We start from the raw sequence: 21,189 nt of genomic DNA on the forward strand, positions 1-21,189 counted from the left end.
CCTCAGTCTTCACCTGCAAGAGCTTAAGCCACATAGCCCAAGTCCCAGAAGAGAAAGGCAGGGACTAGGAGAATGATGAACCACCCACTGTAGGAGAAGATAAGGTTTGAGACCACCTAAGGAACCTGAAGTTGCACAAGTCCATGGGACCTGATAAGATGCATATGAGGGTCCAGAGGGAACTGGCTGACATAGTTGCTAAGCCACTGTCCATCTTATTTGAGATGTCATGGCAGTCTAGTGAAGTTGCTACTGACTGGAAGAGGGGAAACATATTAATTTTTAAAAAGGAAGACCTGGGGAACTACAAGCCAGTCAGTCTCACCTCTGTGCTTGTCAAAATGATAGAGCAGATCCTCCTGGAAACTATGCCACGGCACATGGAAAATAAGGAGATGATTGAGGATAGCCAACATGGCTTCACTAAGGGAAGATCATGCCTGACAAATCTGGTGACCTATGTTGAGGTTACATCAGTGGTGGATAGGGGAAGAGTAACTGACACCATCTACCTGGACTTGTGTAAAGCATGTGACACTACTCTGCATGCTATCTTTGTCTCTAAACTGGAGAGACGTGGATTTGATGGATGGACCACTCAGTGGGTAAGGAATTGTCTGGATGTGGTTGCACTCAAAGTGTTGCAGTCAACGGCTCAGTGTCCAAGTGGAGATCAATAAGAAGTGGAGTCCTCAGGGGTCAGTATAGGGACTGGCACTCTTTAACGCCTTTGTCGGTGACATGGACAGTGGGATCGAGAACACCCTCAGCAAGTTTGTTAACGACACCAAGCTGTGTGGTATGGCTAACATGCTGAAGGGAAGGAAAGACATCCTTGACAAGCTCAAGAGGTGAGCACATACAAACCTCATGAAGTTCAACATGGCAAAGTGCAAGGTCCTGAACCTGAGCTGGGGTAATCCCAAGAACAAATACAGGGTGGGTGGAGAATGGATTGAGAGCAGCCCTGATGAGAAGGACCTGGGGGTATTGGATGATGTAAAGCTCAACATGAGCCAGCAACATACACTTGCAGCCCAGAAAGCCAACCATATCCTGGGCTGCATCAAAAAAAGTGTGGCTTGCAGGTCGGGGAAGGTGATTGTCCCCCTCTACTCTGCTCTCATGTGACCCCACCTGGAGTACTGCATTCAGCTCTTTGGTCTCCAGTATAAAGGACACAGACCTGTTATAACAAGTTCAGAGGAGGACTATGAGCATGTTCAAAGGGCTGTAACACCTCTCTCATAAAGACAGGCTGAGGGAGCTGGGATTGTTCAGCCTGGAGAAGAAATGGCTCCAGGGAGACCTTTATTGGCCTTCCAGTACCTAAACAGGGCCTACAAGAAAGCTGGAGAGGGACACTGTCAGGGAGTGTAGTGATAGGACAAGGAGCAATGGTTTCAAACTAAAAGAGGGCAAATTTAGAATAGATATTTGGAAGAGATTCTTTACTCTGAGGGTAGTGTAGCGCTGGAACGGGTTGCCAAGAGAAGTTGTGGACGCCCCATCCCTGGAAGTGTTTAAGACGAGATTGGATGAGGTTTTGAGCCCTACCTATGGCAGGGGAGGTGGAATTAGAGGATATTTAAGGTCTACTCCAACTCAAAAAAAAAAAAAAAAAGCTACTCTGCTTTGAAATGCATTTCACTTTCAAGACAATTAACTTTGCAAATGTGTTCTCATCTGGAATTATTCAGGAACAGCTAATTTCTTCTGTAGACAAGCTCTCATGAACTTCCACAGTTCCCATAAGATGCAGAAAGTATTATCACCATTGCACAGATAGTAAATTTGAAGCAAAACACAAAGGGAAAACAGTCATCGACATGACTTGAATTAGACATCCAGTCTTGCACACACACTTGTGATCCGATACCCCATTTCTGTACCTTACAGGGGTATATTCTTCCAAAGTGCTGAAACGAGCAACAAAACATCTGGTTGAAACAAAAAAATTTGCTATCCGAAGAAAATTGTCATATGGCTGTATTTAAATAAATCCTAAAAAATTTATTTATTAGGTATTTATAACTAAAAAGGGTTTTCTATTTTATATAATTGTTGCTTATAAGCTGAAAATTCGGTAAAGCATAAAGTTTCTGATCTGAATAGGTAATCCCAGCTGTACATATTTCTGAGACAATAAACTAATAAAGGCTGTTAACTTATGTAGCTACTTTAAAAACTGTATTAAGCCATAATCATGCTGTGTGGTAGACAGCTTCTCAGCTGTTCTCTTCTCCTTAATATGACATTTCATATCTCCTCTTTGTTAACCTTATCTACAAAGATTATTCATAAATGAATAAAAATTGCATTCTAAATATTTTCCATATACTGAGGTGCAGTAGCATATTAAATAAATAAAAAAGATTAAATAAAATAAATAGATAAGTGGAAGTTAATTGAGGTGAATTAATATTAGAATAAACTAAGAGATTTACTCTAAAGAAGTAACATTATTAGAAGAAAACATTATTACATACTAACCTCTCACTAGGATTAACAATATAATACCCATTTTCTTTCTGTAACTGAACAAATCCATAATCCAAAATTCAGAAAATTACTGCAAATTTCTTTGCGTTGTACATTGGTACTAAAATTGCTTTTCTGTTTTTAGTTACAATTAAATGTAGATGTGGGTGTCGTCTTTCTTCAGATGACAATTTTTCAGTGTACATGAGCAAGATCAACACCACTGTCACAGTTGACACTACAACAGTTTTGTTGGCACTGTGAAGAACTCCAGCAGCTAAAACTCAAATTCTTTAAAACAGTGAATAACAAGCGTAATTTGCATAATAAAATCCTTTTGCATTCACTGAGATTGCTCATATCATTAAGTGATTTGATGGGTGAATGAGGAGTCGAAAATCTGGTCTTAAGAAAAGACAACTCATTAAAGCTTATTTCTCCTTTCTGAAAAAAAAAAGAATGGATGTGAAAATATAATGAAGCATCTCTGTCAATTGTGGAGCAGCAGTACATACAAACATGAACTTCCCTTTCTGCATAAAACACAGGACATTTGCATGTGCTGTGGGAATTAATTCCTTGTTGTTCATTTCACAGAGAAGGTGGAGGTGATGCTCATTCTTGCCTTGAAATTGTATTATTACATCAATGGTAAATAATATTAAAACATGTGAATGCTGGCACTGCTTATATAATTAAATCTTGTTTCCTTGGGGAACTGGGGGGGTTAAAGGTACTCTTTGGCACCAGCTATTAGTTGTCTAACCTTTCACCTCTGAAGATGTGAATTCAAGTCATACTAAAAGTAGGTTTTGTCCCTGTGCCCAAGGACACAGTTTGGCATGCATATTTATAAAACTTGTTTAGAGCAGGACAACGTATGTAGCCTTGCCCTGAGGAAATCAATGACAGCTCTCCTACTGGTTTCCACTGACCAGGCTTTCCCCTAAGGCTGGTAATATAAAAGTCTCACAAGAGATCTGCCTAAACTTTAGCTTCCTCTTTGGCTCTGTCACATCTTGGCAATATTTCCATTTTTCTTGGCCGTCTCTCCAAAATTCCAGTAAAGAAAGGACAAAAAAAAAAAAAAAAGTCTTGCCTCTTGACTATTTCAGGATGTTGTTTTCCCCTGAAGTTGCATCTGATTAGGTCTAGCCCTCATTGCACCAGCCAGAATAGTCCCTCTGGAACATTCTGCTGGCTCAAGAGCCCGGAACAGACTCTTTTCCCTTCTGCCCTGGCAAAACCTCTACACCAAAGTGCCAGCAGTAAGTGGCCTACATCCAGTAATACCATTTTTATGCCACCTAGAGGTTTCCCTAATTAGAGAGAATATTGGTATAGGAACATAGAAATTGCTATAAAATATATATGGTTCTGATAACTAGAACTGCAAAATAATACATTTGAAACTTTCTCAGTCTCAGGATCCATTCCCCTCATTAGATCTCAGCCTGATCATTGATACTTAGCTGTTGTCTTCAAATGGAAGCAAAACTGAACACCTGTGCACTTTGTCACATCCTGACTTATTTACTTATTTTTGAAGGTAAATAAATCTCAACTTTTAATTTCTCCTTCACATCTTTTCTGTTCAGTAGTATGCATATCCTCTCAAGGATTTCCTAAACAGTGCTAAAATATGTGTTATACAAATGCCCTTGAGTTCAGCATGAGCAGACTAATAAGACAACACAGCAGAGCACAGTGTCATGCAGGGATATCTGGCCATTTCTAGAAAACGTTTGGTTGTGCTGGTGACATACTACATCTAAGCCAGTAAATCCCATTCCTCAGCTTGGACAAAACACCACCATGACATGACTGCTGCAGCAAGCAGTGATTCTTGCTATCTATGTGTACCCATAAATGGTTGTTACTTTTTTTTTACAACATCCTAGCAACTTCTAAATACTTTACTTGATTTATTTACACACTCGTTTGTTTGTTTTAACTAAACTACTACTTTACCTGAAATCTCCTTTTATAACATATTTTCTGCTTCTGTTACCACCTGCCTTTTAGATGTTGAATTTCAGTTACTGCTGTGACTTGAATGAGCTTTCTGGTGAGCTACTTCAGACTAAGCAAGAATAAACACTACTGTCATTGTCTGGAACTATCTGTTCCAAGAAGCAAACACTTAAAATGTCAACAAATTGTTTTTTGCAAGCACTGTACATTTGTGCATGGTACAAGTGGGTCACTGAAGGCCCTTGTTATTACTGTCTTGTTAGATTTTTGTGATCAATTTGACTGCCCTTGCCACTGAGCACTCAATTTTTATTTTCTGGTTTATTTTATTTTATCTTATTTTATTTGTCTACAGGATGCTAATAAAGCCTTACTAACAGAGACTGTTACTGCTTGTTATTTCTAGTCATATAGATAAAACTTTGACAAGATAAGGAAAGTAAAATGGAGAAACAAATTACTGAGAAAAGAGATTTACATGACTGGAATAAACTCAGGAGTATAACTACACCTGTGCTATCAGAACCACCAGTGGATCATCAGGTAGCAGTTACAGCTGAGCAGATATTCAAGTTCACGCAGGGTTTGCATGCTCTTTGGAGTGGGACATAGGTAGAGAGGACTAGACAAAAGCAGAGAGATTTGGCAAATTAGGCTTGGCCAGGAACATTTCTATTTTCATTCCTATAATGCTCTTACCTGAGAACAGACCCCAGAGAGGAAAAACAAGAACTTAAGCTTTTTTTTTTTCTTTTTTTTTTTTTTTAAGGAAGATGGCACCTTTTTCTAAATAAAGAGGGAGAAAACACTTCTAAAGAGACTGTCCAAAGGGGAAGGAACAGCAAGGAATTAATTCCCACAGCACATGCAAATGTCCTGTGTTTTGTGCAGAAAGGGAAGTTCATGTTTGTTCGTGTGTATGCACTGCTGCTCCACAATTGACAGAGATGCTTCATTATATTTTCACATCCATTCTCTTTTCAGAAAGGAGAAATAAGCCTTAATGAGTTGTCTTTTCTTAAGACTTCATCCTGTGCAAATCTGAGGGCTGATTTAAAAATAATGAAGTTTAAAAGGTAATTTTATGTCAGACTATTAAAAAAAATCAAATCAATCACAAATGTCAAAATTTTACTTAAATCTCATTTTAAAAAATCTAAAAAAAATGCAAATCATTGCTAACTGATTAGCATAGAGCATATGGTGTGGGAAAATGTATAAAGAAGCTCTACTTTCATGGGAGAAATCCTGTTCCTATTTATACACAGTTGATGATATTTGTCCAGGAAGATTTGTATATAAGGCTTTTAGAAATAAATATAATTTTATGTGGATATATATGAAACTGTGGGAGGAATTTTACATACCAAACCAAGTAACCATTCTGGAAAACTGGAATCTGTTTGTTATTTGCTTACGTCCACAAGCATTACTTCTATTCAACTTGTTTTTAAAAGATCTGTCAGTGTTATTTTTTTTCTTTTTCACGGGAATCTATAAGGGTTCTGAACTTCTCTGCATCATAAAAGCAGATTTGTATTGCCAGGCACATTTGGTGTTCTAAACTTAGTTTCACTCCCTGAAGGTTTTGCTGCTGTGATCTACAAGAAGTACTAGTGACTGACTGAAGGTGAATTCTCCACTGCTGGAAGATTCTCCTATCGCTGAGGAAATCTGGTACTTTTTCTAGAGTTAATGAAAGGTTCAGTGCTACATAATCTCGATTCATCTTCATCACAGTAAGCGGCCAGTGACAAGGTAAAGATATACTCTTGAAAACAGAGCAGAATTTCAGAGGGAAAAGTCTACCCTTGTCGAGCATGCAGTTGGTGTGATTTGTAAGAAAGAACACAACAGTACTTTCTTTGCATAAATAATTTAAATGCAGCAACTACTGTAGCAGCAACACAGAATATAAATTGCTAATTCCAGACGCTAAATCCCCTGATTTCAATATCAAACTGTTAAGAGGTTATACTTGTCAGACCACGGACAGTGCTTACATGGCAGAATTCAGAGAAACTAATAGCCCTTCAGTATTCAAATGGAAATTACATAGAGTAGAAACCCAACCCCACCTTAAATCTCTAGCTATAAATGTTCACTTTTCTAATAAACAAATAAAATAGCGCCATTTTAAAAGAACACTTTTGAAGTGCCTATACAATTAGATCTAACCATTTTGCATGCACATTGAGAAATGTCCCTCCACACTGTGCCAAATCCATTCTTTTCAGCAGACATGTTACTGCAGTTTACAAGAGTCCACTTCCCTTTGAGAGATATTCCTGCCTGCTTGCAGGGATTGCAGATTGTTCAACCTCACATGCACCCAACATATGGAAAGCCATGACATAAAAGGAGAAAAATGTGAAAACAAACAAACAAACAAACAAAAACACTTTTGGTTAATAGAGATGTAGTGAAAATAAAATCTACACATCTGGGAGTCTATGTAGATAATTTGAAAAATGCTAAGTATTCCTGAAAATTGCAGATGCCCAGTTTGTTTTATTACGCAAAGTGTTTTTGTTGTGATTTTAAGTTCAGTTTCTTTTGAAGTGAGACTTCTGAAAGTACACTGTACCTGGCTACTTGGTTGCTTCTCTGTCCATCCTCAGGTGATAGATGTCATGTAACTTTCAGCCAAATTCAACAGAACAGGCTTAATTAGCTCCTCTGCTCACTATCCTATCCATTCTTTCTCTCTCTTGCTCTCTCTTTTTTTCAAATGTTAGTTAGGAAAACTCATAAAGTCCCACCAAGTTACCCCTCCTGCAGAACCCTTCCAGTATCAGCCCACAATATACCCAAAGGGTTATCTTTGAAAAAAATCTGACTTCTCATCTGTTCTCCAAGGCTACAACAAGTGATCTACTGATTATTTTGTTACCAGGAAAAGGACAAAGAAATGGTTGGTCTCATCTTTTCAGGAACAAAAAATAAAATAAAATAAAATAAAATAAAATAAAATAAAATATAAAAATTTTCATTTCTAAGAATTACTACTTCCACTTGAAAAATACTCCTTTCTAAGACTCTGGAATGAATGCTTTTTACCATTCAGAGACATGAGAACACCAAGAAAGACTTTCTTTGGATATAACTAAAGGTATTTTCTCCATGTAATTCAAGCATGTTCATACCTTTGCATTTAGCATCAAAAATAAGATAGAAAATCCTCAGTTTGCAAAGATTTTACTCTGAATCTTATCATTTCATAGTAGCATTCACAATAAATTGTTTCATTCAAAGGACTTTCACAGATTATACAATTGTTTCTAGATAAGAAGCACCTGAAAATCAATTACTCGAATATTTCTGAAAACAGTTTACTAAGGACCAAAAGTTGTTGACAGTCACAGATATCGTGTTCTTTGATTGCTTTGGTTTTGGAAAAGAAAAAAAAAAAAGGCAATAGTTCTATTCAAAAAAAAAAAAAAAAGGCACCTAAAAATGTGGGTTCTTTCCCCTAATGGGGATTTTTACATTTAGGAAAACCCATGTGTTTTTGCATGTCTTTCTATGTCTTTTTTGCCACTTTATCCTTGGTGCTCAGCACAATTTGACATAGATTTGAGCAACCATTAACATTAGCTAGTGACAAGTTCTTAACTAAGAAAAATTTTCTCCACAACAGTCTATGGATAATATAAATAGCTGTAGCAAAAAATATATATATCATGGGAAGACTAGTTTAAGCAGTTTAATAAATTTAAATAGTGTCTCCATTGTATTACTTACTATACAATCTCCCCTGGCCCTGATTGATGAAATATTTTGGGGGCCATAAAAAACACCTCATCTTGAGTACTGTGTGCAGTTTTGGGCACCACAGTATAAAAAGGCTATGAAACTATTGGAGAGTGTTCAAAGGAGGGCTACAAAGCTGGTGAAGGGCCTAGAGAGCAAGATGTATGAGGAGCAGCTTCGTTTGTTCAGCCTAGAGAAGAGGAGACTGAGAGGAGACCTAGACTAGGCCTACAGGTCTAGGTCTCTACAAAGGGAAGGCCTACTAGGCCTTCACAAAGGGAGCACAGGGGCAGGATCTCATCTCTTCTCTCTGGTGACCAGTAGTAGGAACTGAGGGAATGGCATAAAGCTGTGCAAGGGGACATTCAGGTAGGATATTAGGAAATGGTTCTTCACTGAGAAGGTGGTCAGGCAGTGCAACAGGCTCCCCAGGGAAGTGGTCACTGCAGCAAGCCTCTTGGAGTCCAAAAAGTGTTTGGACAACACTCTCAGACATATGGCTTGATTTTGGGGTGGTCCTGTGCGAAACCAGAAGTTGGACTTGATGTTCCTTGTGGGTCCCTTCTAACTTGGGCTATTCAGTCATTCATTCAGTCATTCAATTTTCCAGCTGGAAAATTGAGTCACCAAAACCAGAAGTGTCCCTAAGAAGCAGTTCTTCTTAATGGTAAGTGGGTGTAGACTGTTTACACTGGAATAATTCTTCTTCTTTTATATATTAATAAACATTCCTTCACCTTTTTGCTCTTGCATAAAATGTGTGCAGCTTCCTTCTATCCTAAATGAATGTGGTGACTTTTCAGTACAATAATTTTAGACTTTTATAATCATCTGTTTCAAAACCAAATAAAGAGCAGATAGAGCAAGGCAAAAAGATCCTACTGAGAAAGAAAAAAAAAAAAAAGCACAGAAAAAAACACTATTTTATCCATTTGCTCCATTTCTTTTACACATGTCAAGTCCTGAGAGAAAAAAAATAAGGCAACAAAAAAATTACAACAACTAGTATAAAGCATAAAATAATACCATATTAACATCTAAACTATATTTTAAATAGGCCTTTTATGCGTAAAATGTGTTATTATTTTAGTTGCAGTCAATAAAGTACATTCAAGACAATTGCAAAATGCTTTGGTAAATAGCAGCTGCAGCAAAAATCACTAGCAACTCCCTGCTCTCCACTGGCTACATAGTTCAAAAGACTTTCCATGCACTTCACAATACAAAAGCACTGTTTGGAAGCTGCCTAACAAATTATTAGAATTGAAATAAATTCATAAAATTCATTTTTTTTCCTTCCTGGTGCTGCTATCTTGTTCATGTCAATTTGCCATAGGAACTTATTTCCACTCTGTTTTTGTGAAGTAGGTAATACATTGCTTGCAAGTAGCTTGCATCCATCTATCATATTTGGGAACCTGAATTTATTCATCTTGATACATGGAAACAGACTAAAGAAAAAGTTTGAGCTTCTAAAACTGGTCTGGATATTTTAAGGGATTTATTTAGTTTAGGAACTATTAAGGACATACAGAAGTGCCCCCCACCAATATCCTTTGGAGTGCTCCAGCAATACAGCCTCACACTAAGTGCAATCCAACATCACACCAAGTAACTCAGCACCTGTGGTCATGGCTCAGCAGTATAAGCACATATTCCTTTACAGTCAGATTTTTCTTATTTTTACCAATCAGTTGACTAAACTGGAGTTTTTCCTTACCTGATATGAATATTAAGAAGGAAGGAACAAGACCTTCCACTCTCATCCTTATTTCTTTATAACAATTTTAGCCTAAAAGCACTATTGTGACCTCATATTGAAAACATTGTGAGGATATTTTGAACACATCAGCTTACTGCCAAGCTGAAGGATCAGGAAAGAAACTTTTCCACCAGTAGCCAGCTATAGGTTCTACTTACTATTAACTATTATCAAATGATTTTCATTGTGTTTTTTTTTGGTGGTGGTGGTGGTGATGGTGGTTGGTTGGTTGTTTTTTTCTTGTTGTTGTTGTTTGTTTGTTTTTAAGATTTAGCTAAGCACAGAAATAATTAGAGATTACTATCATAGTGTGCAAACAGCACTATATCCTTAACGTGTCCTGGCTGGATCTGTATTTTCAAAATTTCTTATACTAGATCTGCATACCTAAAAGTACAAATTAAACCTTGATTTTATGACATATTTTGGAACTAAGCAAAGGATATTCTGGCCAGTATTTCATTCAGAACACAGTGGAATAGACAGACAATACCACTCAGACAAAAAAGCTGATTATTTTATTTTTTAAGATTATTGTGACTTCCTAGAACTGCACTTAAACAGTGGGGTATTAACCTATAGTATTAGCAATGCCAACTGCCATAGAATGCCAAGAAATGCCAAGAAAACTAGAAAGCTTTCAGTTTTCTTGAATGACAAAGTGGCTCAAGAACAATATCAAAGTGTTAACTGCCAAATTTCTCTAGAGAAAACTCTCTAGGCAAGGAATGGTGCTTAAAAAAGTGTGAGTAGATAAGTTTGTCTGCCTTCAGAAATTCAAATCTTATCTGACTAACTTCAACCACATTTCAGGCTTTGAAGCTTTTCCAGCAATGGTTTCCTGGAATGTTTCAAATAATTCAACTTTAATTTGAGGCAGAGCATCTTCAGTGAACTCAAAAATAGTCATATAGCTCTCAGCACTCAGGGAACTGGTGTGCTTCAAAGCATGTTTGTAGCTTCTCTGATGCCTTGATAATATCAGCAGTGATAGGGCTCTTTGGTTGAGAATCCTCTCAGGAAAACTGGAATCTACTTAATTTGCCCCTAATATTGCCAGTTCCAGCTGGAGCCTCCAAAATTAACTTCATTATTAAGACAATCTTTAAAGAGAATAACAATCAGGGTAAATGTCACACACATTAATCACCTTCTTGAAGAGACAAAGCAAATAGCAATGACTGTATTAAATCTGATTTCCTGAGAAAACACCATAGATTATGAAGATCAACACCACATCTGATAGTTTGCTAAACAAAAAGAAATATGCACTGCATAAAGAAGCAATGCAGTATGAGGCAGAAGTAATGGTTACTTGTACATGCCTCTGATAACCCTGCTGAAGCAAGTCATAAACAGAAAGGTAGAAAGGCTTCTTCTATTTCACATAAAATAATGAAAACATCATTGCTTGGAGAATTGAAACTGGAGTGGTGTGTAACATGTAAAATAAGAGATCATCAGGGCTTCAAACAAGTTTAACCAAGGAAACATTAAAGAAAAAAAAAATTAATGAAACATGAGTTGTTACCTGACATAATCTTTTTCACATATTATAATAATATAATATATACATATACATGTAATAAAACATAATATATATAATATATACAATACATATATATATATACTGTATATATACACAATATATGATAATATGTCATGTAATATAATATATGTGCATAATAATTTCATATTATTTCTCACATAATCTGTTACCAAACATAATCTTTCTGTATTTCAGAAAGGTCTTTTATACTGTCCCTCACAGCATCCTTCTGGATAAATTATTCAACTGTGAGATAAACGGGTTCATACTACACTGGGTGATGAACTGGCTCAAAGGTAGAGCTCAATAGGTTTTAGTGAGTGGGGCTACATCTACCTGGCAGACAGTTACCAGTGGTATTCCCCAGGACTCAATTCCAGGGCCAGTTCAGTTCAACATTTTTATCAATGATCTGGATGAAGCACTGGAATGCATCCTCAGCAAGTTTGCTGATGACACTAAACTGGGAGGTGCTGTTGACTCTCCGGAGGGATGAGAGGCCTTGCAAAAGGATCTAGATAGATTGAAGCACTGGGTAATCATCAGTGGCATAAAGTTCAACAAAGGAAAATGTCAGGTTTGGCACCTGAGACAGAGTAATGCGGGACACAGGTATGCGTGGCTGTAGAACAGCTCAGCAGAAAGGGATCTGGGGGTGCTGGTCAACAGTATGCTCAACATGATCCAGCAATGTGCCTGGGCAGCCCAGACAGCAAACTGTGTTTTGGGATGCATTAAACACACAGAGCCAGGAAGTCAAAAGAAGTGATTTGCCCAACTAGATTTGATGTTGGTGTAGCCTCGCCTTTAATATTGTGTGCCGTTTCAGGCTCCATGATATAAAAAGTATAGTAAGGTACTTGAAAGCATCCAAGAAGGGCAACAAAGCTGGGAAAAGGGCTGGAAGGCATGTCCTATGAGGCGAGGCTGAGGACACTTGGGTTGTCTAGTCTGGAGAAGAGAAAGCTAAGAGGTGACCTTATTGCCCTCTGCAACTTCCTGAGGAAGAGAAATAGAGAGGAAGGTGCTGATCTCTTCTCCCTGGTACTTGATGACAGGATGTGCAAAGCTGCACAAGGGTAGAGTGCTGCGTGTGTACAGTGAACTTCAGGCTGGACCAGCCAGCAAGTAGGTGACCCATGAAGTGGGTATGAGTGCTCAGGATACATGCAGGGGTGCTGGATGGACAGAGAGGCCATGCTGGTACTCAGGGGATTTGGGCAGGGGTGCTGGACAGACAGAGGGAAGGTGCTGGACAGACGGAAAGGTTGTGCCTTCAAGGATCCGTGAATGTGTGTTTGTGAGCCTGGAGAGTGCTCTGTGTGTTTGTGAACCTGCGGAGTGCTGTGTGTGTGTGCCTACACCATGATCTTCTGCCTCTACCAGGCAGAGAGGGGGAAGGGAATTCAGCTGTCTGTGTCTGTGTTTTACGAGTCCTGTGTGTAAGTGCTGCTGAAGGCAGCCTGTGGCTGGGGCAGCCTGTGTGACCAGTTGTGTCAGTGCCCTATCTCTGCGTGTCTGTGTGTCTCTGGAATATGTGCTCACCTTTGCTACTGGTTGGACCTGCAAAGGGGAAGTCAGAAGTCGCATGCCCCCTCCCAGTCTGGCCAGAGACCCCAGGCCCCCAGGCACCAGGCTGGGCACAAACAGCTGGGCAGAAGTGGTCCTGGGCCACCGTGGCTGGAGCAGGTGGCCACATTCTTCACCTCACTTAACAATCAGGGTACCAGCTCTGCTGCCAAAAACATATCTGGAAAGCCATAACCTTAGACATGATATATGGAGTGACTACAGTGGGCAGTGATTTCAGATTCAAAGCTTGAGGCATTCATTGTTTAAGAGGACATTTTTCCAGTACATAGCACAAGTGACACATTCACCACCATACCGTATTACAGCTGTATTACGCTCTGTCTCCCACCCAAGTACTAGCTGAGATTGAGCGTTCTTAGCGTTCAGACAAGGCTTTGTTTGTTCATAGTGTTAAAGTCATTTGTTCTCAGCCTGTGGCTGAGTGTCTCAAGCACAAAAACAAGGGAAAGCAGCACAAAAAGCAAGGAGGAAAAAGCGAAATACCAATAACTGATATAAGAAGAAGAGCTGGAAAAACAGTGCTTCATTGAAGCAGCATGCTAGTTGCTCAACAGTCTGATTTACTCACAAAGAAATTTCCTTAATTTGTTTTCCATGGGAAGTATGTCACTCGAAGCACATATAGCATACAGAAGAGAGGAAACAGGTCACTGTATGGTAAACAGAAGAAAGACGATCATCCAATGACTGACTAACAGAGAAACATAATATAGCAGACTTTTACCTCTCCCCACTCCTTGTGCAAAGTCTATGGAGAATAATGTCTTTGTCTAACTACATTAAACTGCTTGAAGATTTCCCTTTTCATTCATGGTAAGATTTGTGCGTTGATGTCTTCAGATCAATTTTTCTGCCTTAAGGGAAAAGAGCTTTAAAATGACACATATTGCTTACTTACCAATAACTAAAGACACACAGAAAAACCTGTTTCTATTCAATAAATTATGGCAGATTAACGTAATCTGTTACATTTCACATCAGTAATAAAAATCTGAATGCTGATGTAAGAAATTTGTGTCAGGTTCAGAAGGCAGAACTGACACACATCATAGAGATCTTTGTGCATATGAGCATATACTGCACCTCCTGCAACTGTTCCAGTTTCAAAACAATGTAATACAGGTGACGAATGCATGAGTGTGGCAGAATTTGATTTTTCACCTGACTTTCCAGAAATATTCGCACCCATATTATCAAGCTTCAAGTACTTTAAATGGCATACAAACCTTCTTCATCTTCTCTGTCACTCAGACTCTGTAATGAGTACTCTCAATGTGAACAAGAGAAATAACTTCTCCCCACTGCAACTAAACTCCATATATTAGTATGGGGAGTTCAGTTAACGGGCAAGGAAAGTGTTAGCAGAGGCAGGGGGATGGGAGTGGGGAGAGGGATGTTAAGGTATTAGTGATCATAACATACTGTGTTTCCCACAGGCTTTTAAGAGTCTGCACATGGCACTAAAGAAATAATGCAATAAATTAGGAATATGCCAGAAAACAAATATAAATAAATATCTGCTATTCTGTGTAAGACCAAGATTAACTAGGGAAAACTAACATGAATCTTGAGACGATCTGTGTTGACACCCAAGAATCATAGTCTTGTATCATAGTAGATTGTACCTGTTCAAGCATGAGATGTCACAACCTATACGGTTAGGGACCTTTTAATCAAAAGTGATGGGGATAACAGCATTTATTTGGCCCAGACAAATGTCTCCCTAGAAGCCTTAAATTAAAGAAAGTTGATCAGTACTACTACCACTTATGTTTGTGGCAGCTATTGACTATGCTAGCACTACTTCTTGCAATACATATAAAGCAGGGCATATTACACATATTAAAGCAGTCAGGGTCATGAATAGTATTCCTCAGGCCAGTGCAGCATGATAAATTAACTAGCAGGCAAGAAGTCCTCGACACACAGTGCTGTAAAAGAGCCTATATTAGTAAAGAAAAGATTAGTGCCTCAAATTTTCTCTGTGGCCAAGACTATCAAATCAGAAGCGGGATGGGGGGAAGCGAAGGGGAGTGTTATGTGTTATGTCTGTGTCATCTAGTCAGGCTGTTTCATGGTAGGTTGCTTTCCACCAAATCTAAATTTTCATCTTAACTGGAAAATTCTCACAGACAATGATGTGTTTCAGTGCTTTGCCTTTACTTGTAGCTCATTTATCATAGCGGAGAGGATTGACTGAAGAATTCCAATCAAATGCCTGTCTGCTTTCTATGCTGAGAGTGAAAATCTAAAGTTGCAGTTATTTACTCAGCACTTTTCTAGCAGGCTTGTAAGATCAGCAAGGAAGGATGATAAGTATGGAGCTGAACATGACTACTGTCAGCTTAGTGGCATGGAAGAATGTATGCCCTTCCTTTCTACTGAGCATCTGATATGTATAAGTGGGATTGTTTTTACTACTCCTGCTCACTTCTGGCTTGCCTAACAGGGTTTGCAGCATCATCCTCTCTAAATACATTAAATCCTAATTTTGGAAGTTATTTCTTCTAAAAATAAATGAAAATTGATTTTCCTGTTGTTACTGCAAAGTACCTCCACAACCCCAGGGCTATAGAAGAAAGACTTACCTATAGGACTTACAAAGCTGCAGCTGCTGAATCTGACATTTTCTCTCCCATGATTTTCCCAGGTCATTTATCTTCTTATCCTCCTGCTATTGTTAAATTCTCAAAGAGTAACCTGAAATTGTGTTGATTGCTGATAATTTTAATGTCCTTTTCAATATTTTTTTCACACTTTTCAGTATATCAAGCTCTATTTCTTTCTTTCTATCTCTCCCAGCCAACCTCTCTTTATTCTTCTCCCTTCCCCACTCACTATTCTCTTCCTCTCTCATTCCCTATCTTCTCTCTCCCTCTCTGACAGAAGAAAGTATAATAAATACACAATATGAATTATATCTTCAGAATCCCCACAAGGGCCTTCAAACTATAAATGTTATTTTCTGGTCTGTGCAAATAAACTTTGCATAGTGGAAATAGATTATTTATTTTCAAAGAGAATTATTGATTTAAGCTGAAATAAGTTACAACAGTACTGGAAAAAAGAAATTCCATTTGGCTGCACTAATAGATGTATTCCTTGCCCAGCTGAAAGTTTGCAAAAGTATTTTTAACACTTTCCCATCCATGGTATTTTATATTCTGTGAAGCAAAGTAATTTTGAAATAAGTGACCGATGATACTCTATTTCCTGATAAAGTTCTCCTTTCTAGGAGAAAATCACATTTTTTGACATAGTAAGTAAGTTTCATTCTACTAATACCATACTGAGAGCTCTGAGTTAGATGTTTAGTCCAGCATAGTTCCACTTAGCCCTGGAACACAGCCAGACAAAAAACAGAATTGGATTTGCTTCTTATAAGGGCAGTGAAAGATTTCAGAAATTCCTGATCTGCACTAAAACCCTTTTTTCTCCCGACTATAAATAGTCAATAGACTGCCTTGTATGAAATCCAGGCTCTGGTCCTTGGGTCTTAATTCAGCAACTCTAATTCCTTTGTTTGAACTGTCCTGCTTTCCATAAATAATTAAATCTTCTTTTGACTACAAAGAAAAAGACTAAAGCAAGGATTTTAATCTAGGTCTCCCACATCCTGCCTAACCACTGCACTATTCAGGATTTTTTCTTAACAAGAAACACCAAACAGACTTTTTTTTTCTTCAAACATACAATTCCAGTAAAAAATATGACTCGACAAATTATCATTTTTTGAGAGAAAGCATTTTTGTCAAAGAATACTGACCAGCTTCTCTCCAGAAGGTGCCTTCCTTCAACATTCATTATTTGCTGATTTTTGGTCCTAAGTGCTTCCCCAGACTGTATTCTGGGTCATTGGCCATCTGCAGGGTCAGAACCCTCAGCTGGTGGCAGCCCCAGTGGAGAGCCTCTGCCTTCATGCCCCTTGGGGAGGCCTTAGGGTTGTAAACAAACAACATTGCTTTGGATTTAGCAAGACTCTATTTTACTTAACTAACTCATTTGGGTCTGGAATTTTGCTAGCTTTCTCTTTTTGCTATTAGTTTTAAAACAAACGTAGGGACATTTATGCTTGAAATAGCATTCTGAAGTGAAAGCTGATTCTGAAGCAAGCCCCCAAACAATTAATTTTTAAATTGACAAAATGAAACATTGTTATTTGTTGATTTTTCAGGCATTTTATTTGATTGTTTTGCTAATATTATTGATCAGATTAAGCATAAATTCTCAAGACTTTTTTTTCTTTTGACCAGTATCTACATGATCGTCCACAAACCTACCACATACCTGCTCATGGGTGCAGTTGGATTTATACTTTCAGTCAGAAAATGTTATTTAAATCTGCCAGTGATATTAAAAACACCAAGCTATTCAAAGGAAAAAATGAGATAATTCTTCCTTCTATTGAAAGAAACAAGCATTCGTCTTAAATGTGACAAGACTGTACTTTTTAAATTGTCTCACCTTCGGATCTTCCTCTCCCGCAACATTAGGACCTGACATTAACATTTAAGTGTTGTCCCTCTAAAATACATGCTAAGAACCCTTAAATGGTGCCTTCTGTGATAAGATATGTGATGTGATAGGAAGTTTTTATTTCCTTTAATACAACAAATGACTTGCTAAACTAGGTGGTTTATAAGAAATCTGGTTTCAGGGGCACAATCCTGCATTTGCAGTAATTGTTAACACCAATTACATGTACACATTTTGAGTGCTCACTTAGACATATAAATGCTGGCATTTGCCCTAGCAATTAGACTGTGGAGATAAAACTGTAATCACAAAGCAGCAGAGCAGCAGAGTAGCTTACCCCCACTTTTGTAATTAACATCACAGCATCGTAAAAACTCTCTATTCCCAGCTCGAACCTTTCTTTCTACACAGCTTTCTGACATGCACAGGAAAGTAATTGGTCCTCCTTCTTATAGAATACAAGAGTAAGTGTCTGAACTGTTTCATTGCATTTTACACCTCAAACAATAATTGGACTTTATGGATTTTTATTTTTTTTTTGGCCTGCACTTACTTATGGATGTGAAAGTAAGTGTAAAGAGCCCATTTGGGGCTAATCTGTATTAGCCTTGCTCCTTAAAATGCCTGCTCATTGAATGATCAGTCTGTCATGAACATCCCTTCAGAAGCAGCAGAATTAGGGTAGCACGGGAGTCAGCACTATCAGCTTGTTAACCGCCAGTAACACTTACCTGCATTCTAGGAAAATCCTCCGCTGTCCCATCTGACAGTGCCATTTTCAGCATTCACTAATAAGCAATATGCGATATTTCTGTTGAAAGCAGAGCTGAAATTACAAGTAAGATCCCATGATTCACAGACTGGAACTTTATATAAGGCCAATATTGACTTTATTTACACGTGATACACAGATATTAGTTTCTAAGTGTGAATTACAATCATATTAAGCATCAAGTAGAATTTATTTCTATTAATTTATTTTAATGTTATTTAGTTTTAAAGATTCAGACCAAAGATTTTCTGGAAAGGCTTCTATCATTCAGTCATTATCTTAACTGCTTCACTCATGTTGGTATCATTAAAATGCACATTTACTATGTGAAAAAAAACAGACCATAATACTAAGAAATTGTTTGACTTTTAGCTGACCTTTTATTCATTTCTGGCTTAATTGCATTTATGACACAATCTCATTTTTTTCTAAATCTTTGGTAGTTATTCTTCAGAATGAAACGTTATTGTGGGAAGTACATATAACAATTTAAAGGAAAAATTTAAATTGATACCAGTGCAGTTACGCTGCGGGGGGGAGCAATCACACAGTATTGTTTACTACACATTCAAACAACAGTAGATTAAAGGCACATACAGAAAATAAACCACCATATTTTCTCTGTAAATTGTGTATCTTGTTCAGGGGGAAATGGGAAGGAGGCTACAGGAGAGAAGGGAAAGCTGTTACAAAGAAATACCATGAAACCTCTCTTCTCCATTTTATTCTGTCATCTGTACCATTCCATGGTCCAGACTTTTTTTTTCTTTTTCTTTTTAACTTTGCTAAATCCTCATTCAGAAAGAAACTGTTTCAGCAGAAACATTCACAGAGAAAATGTTCCATTTCCAGTTCAAATACCGAAGTTAATTTTTGCAGTATCCGATTACCAGGGCAACTGTTTCTACGGTTCCCAAGATGTAAGCTATTAAACATTTATTAAAAGGTATCTGCCTCCGACAGAGACACTTCTGGTGTCTCTGGTGTCCATAGTATCAGCCCTAATGCTAAAGAAGGAAGGTAACCGACCTGGATGAGAAACATTTCAAGAGTATCTCAGAAAATCAGACACTCTAAAAGGAACAAAAGGTTAATTGCTTTTCCATCTATAGCATTCACAATTTAAAAAAGAAATAGTTAATCAGGATCATACAGGATCAACTGACAAGTGATGAAAAAAGAACAGTATCTTCTTCTAAAAGCATCTTGCTGCTGCATGTCCTTTATGCAAATTCTCACAACTGCATTATTTTTCCGAACTGGAAAAATATAAAATATATTTATTATAAAAAATATAAAAATATAAACGTATAAAATATATAAAATATAAAACGTATATAAAATAAAATTTAAAAAAATATAAACGTATGTGCATGTTGGGGAGACAGGAGGAACCAAATATGCATGACCACTCTCTGAATTATGCCCTTACTTTTAATTAATCAAAGAAAGTCTCTCACAGATCAACCTTTTTGTAATACAAACGAAGTTTCAGCATTTGTATTTACAGCTCACATTTCTCCTGGGTATGTTAAAACTTTATCAAGATGTATCTGTGGGTGTCAGACCTCTGGGGAATTTGAGTAATAGGGATTTGGAGTCTTCAGACTATGGAAAAGTACTGACATGGAAAAGGGTACTAAAATTTTACGCGAAACTTTAGTGGTATTGCCACTGCATTTTATATGTTTAGCTTTTTAATTTTTCTGTTGTTTTCCTAACTCCATATTGTGTTGAAAATCCAGCAAGCATAAGATGAGACCTTATTAAAAAAAGACAATTGTTAAGAGGAAATTATCTTGTAGGCAAACAAACATTCAGAACTGTAAGTGCTAAAAAAAAATGTAAAAGTTGGATCAGTAGGGATGGAGTGAGAAAGTTACTTTATTCACAAAGTAAGATAAAGCCATAAGGACTAACATGAGATAGATTTATTGCTATGAAGATGGAAATTTCCTAGCTTGGCAGCTAAAAAACTGTAGAAATTAGAGGATTAAATTCAAAAACTAAATTTAGTCAGGTAGTTTGTTTTTTAATGCTACCTAATCCTGTAAACACCTGTAATCTTGTTTTATGCTTCCTTTAGTTCTAATGAGTTTTGGTACACCCATATGTGTCTACAGAGGGATAGTTTTATCCATGCAGGCGTTTTTTTAGTACTCCAGCATCACCATTATTCAAATCCCAGGCTGCTCCTGACACTGGAGTTATTTCTCATTTAATCTCATTGCTGTGAACTGCAAAACACATAAAATATCCTAAATCATATGCTCAAATCAGTTGGACATCCTGAGCCTGAGAGTTTATAAGAAAGCAGAGTGGCTATATTTTTCTTCTTGAATTGTTTTCATAATTCCAAACTTCAAATTCTCAACAACATATCAAATACTCAGGAGGTATTAAGGGAGGAGTCTTTTTTAACTGGTGACCCTATGTTTTGGAGTTTCTCTGTATTCTACAGCTCTGTAATCTCTCTTAATTTATCCCTTATATAAAAGCAACAGAAAGCAAGAATGTAAGAACTGTGTACCAGGTTAAATTAAAGAACCATTTAGGTCAGTATCCTACTCTCAACTGCAGCCATATATGGCTACATACATCCACATATATGGCTATTTTCCTTTGAACTTCGACTGAACTTCCCTGAGCACCAAGTAATCTTTAAACATCCACAGTAGTCTTGGTGAGAGTTCTCTTACTTGTTTTGAACCCTCAGCTTTATTTGGTTAGCCCTTTCATCTTGTGAGGTAAAGAGAATGAAATATTAATTGAGCCTCTGCATGCCACCAAGGAGTCTATAAATCTATATTATTTTCCCTCCCCTCCATC

The 21,189-nt window shown here is 37.6% G+C and overlaps 1 long non-coding RNA gene across 2 annotated transcripts in view; it reads right to left on the reverse strand.

Annotated features, from left to right (window-relative positions):
- The window catches only part of LOC308183637, a 91,962-nt gene extending 71,137 nt beyond the window's left edge, over positions 1-20,825 (reverse strand). Inside the window, exons 1-2 of one of the 2 annotated variants that reach the window (XR_013942474.1) lie at positions 18,320-20,825; positions 15,701-15,812 (exon numbers count right to left, since the gene is read on the reverse strand). This is a non-coding gene — a long non-coding RNA (uncharacterized lncRNA). Of the gene's footprint in view, positions 1-15,700; positions 16,567-18,319 lie in introns of those variants that run through there. The other variant, XR_013942475.1, reaches the window with a different exon arrangement.
- Between the last annotated feature and the right edge of the window lie 364 nt (positions 20,826-21,189).

Source organism: Anser brachyrhynchus, assembly GCF_964034855.1.
Source record: "Anser brachyrhynchus genome assembly, chromosome: 1".
Classification (NCBI taxonomy): Eukaryota; Metazoa; Chordata; class Aves; order Anseriformes; family Anatidae; genus Anser; species Anser brachyrhynchus.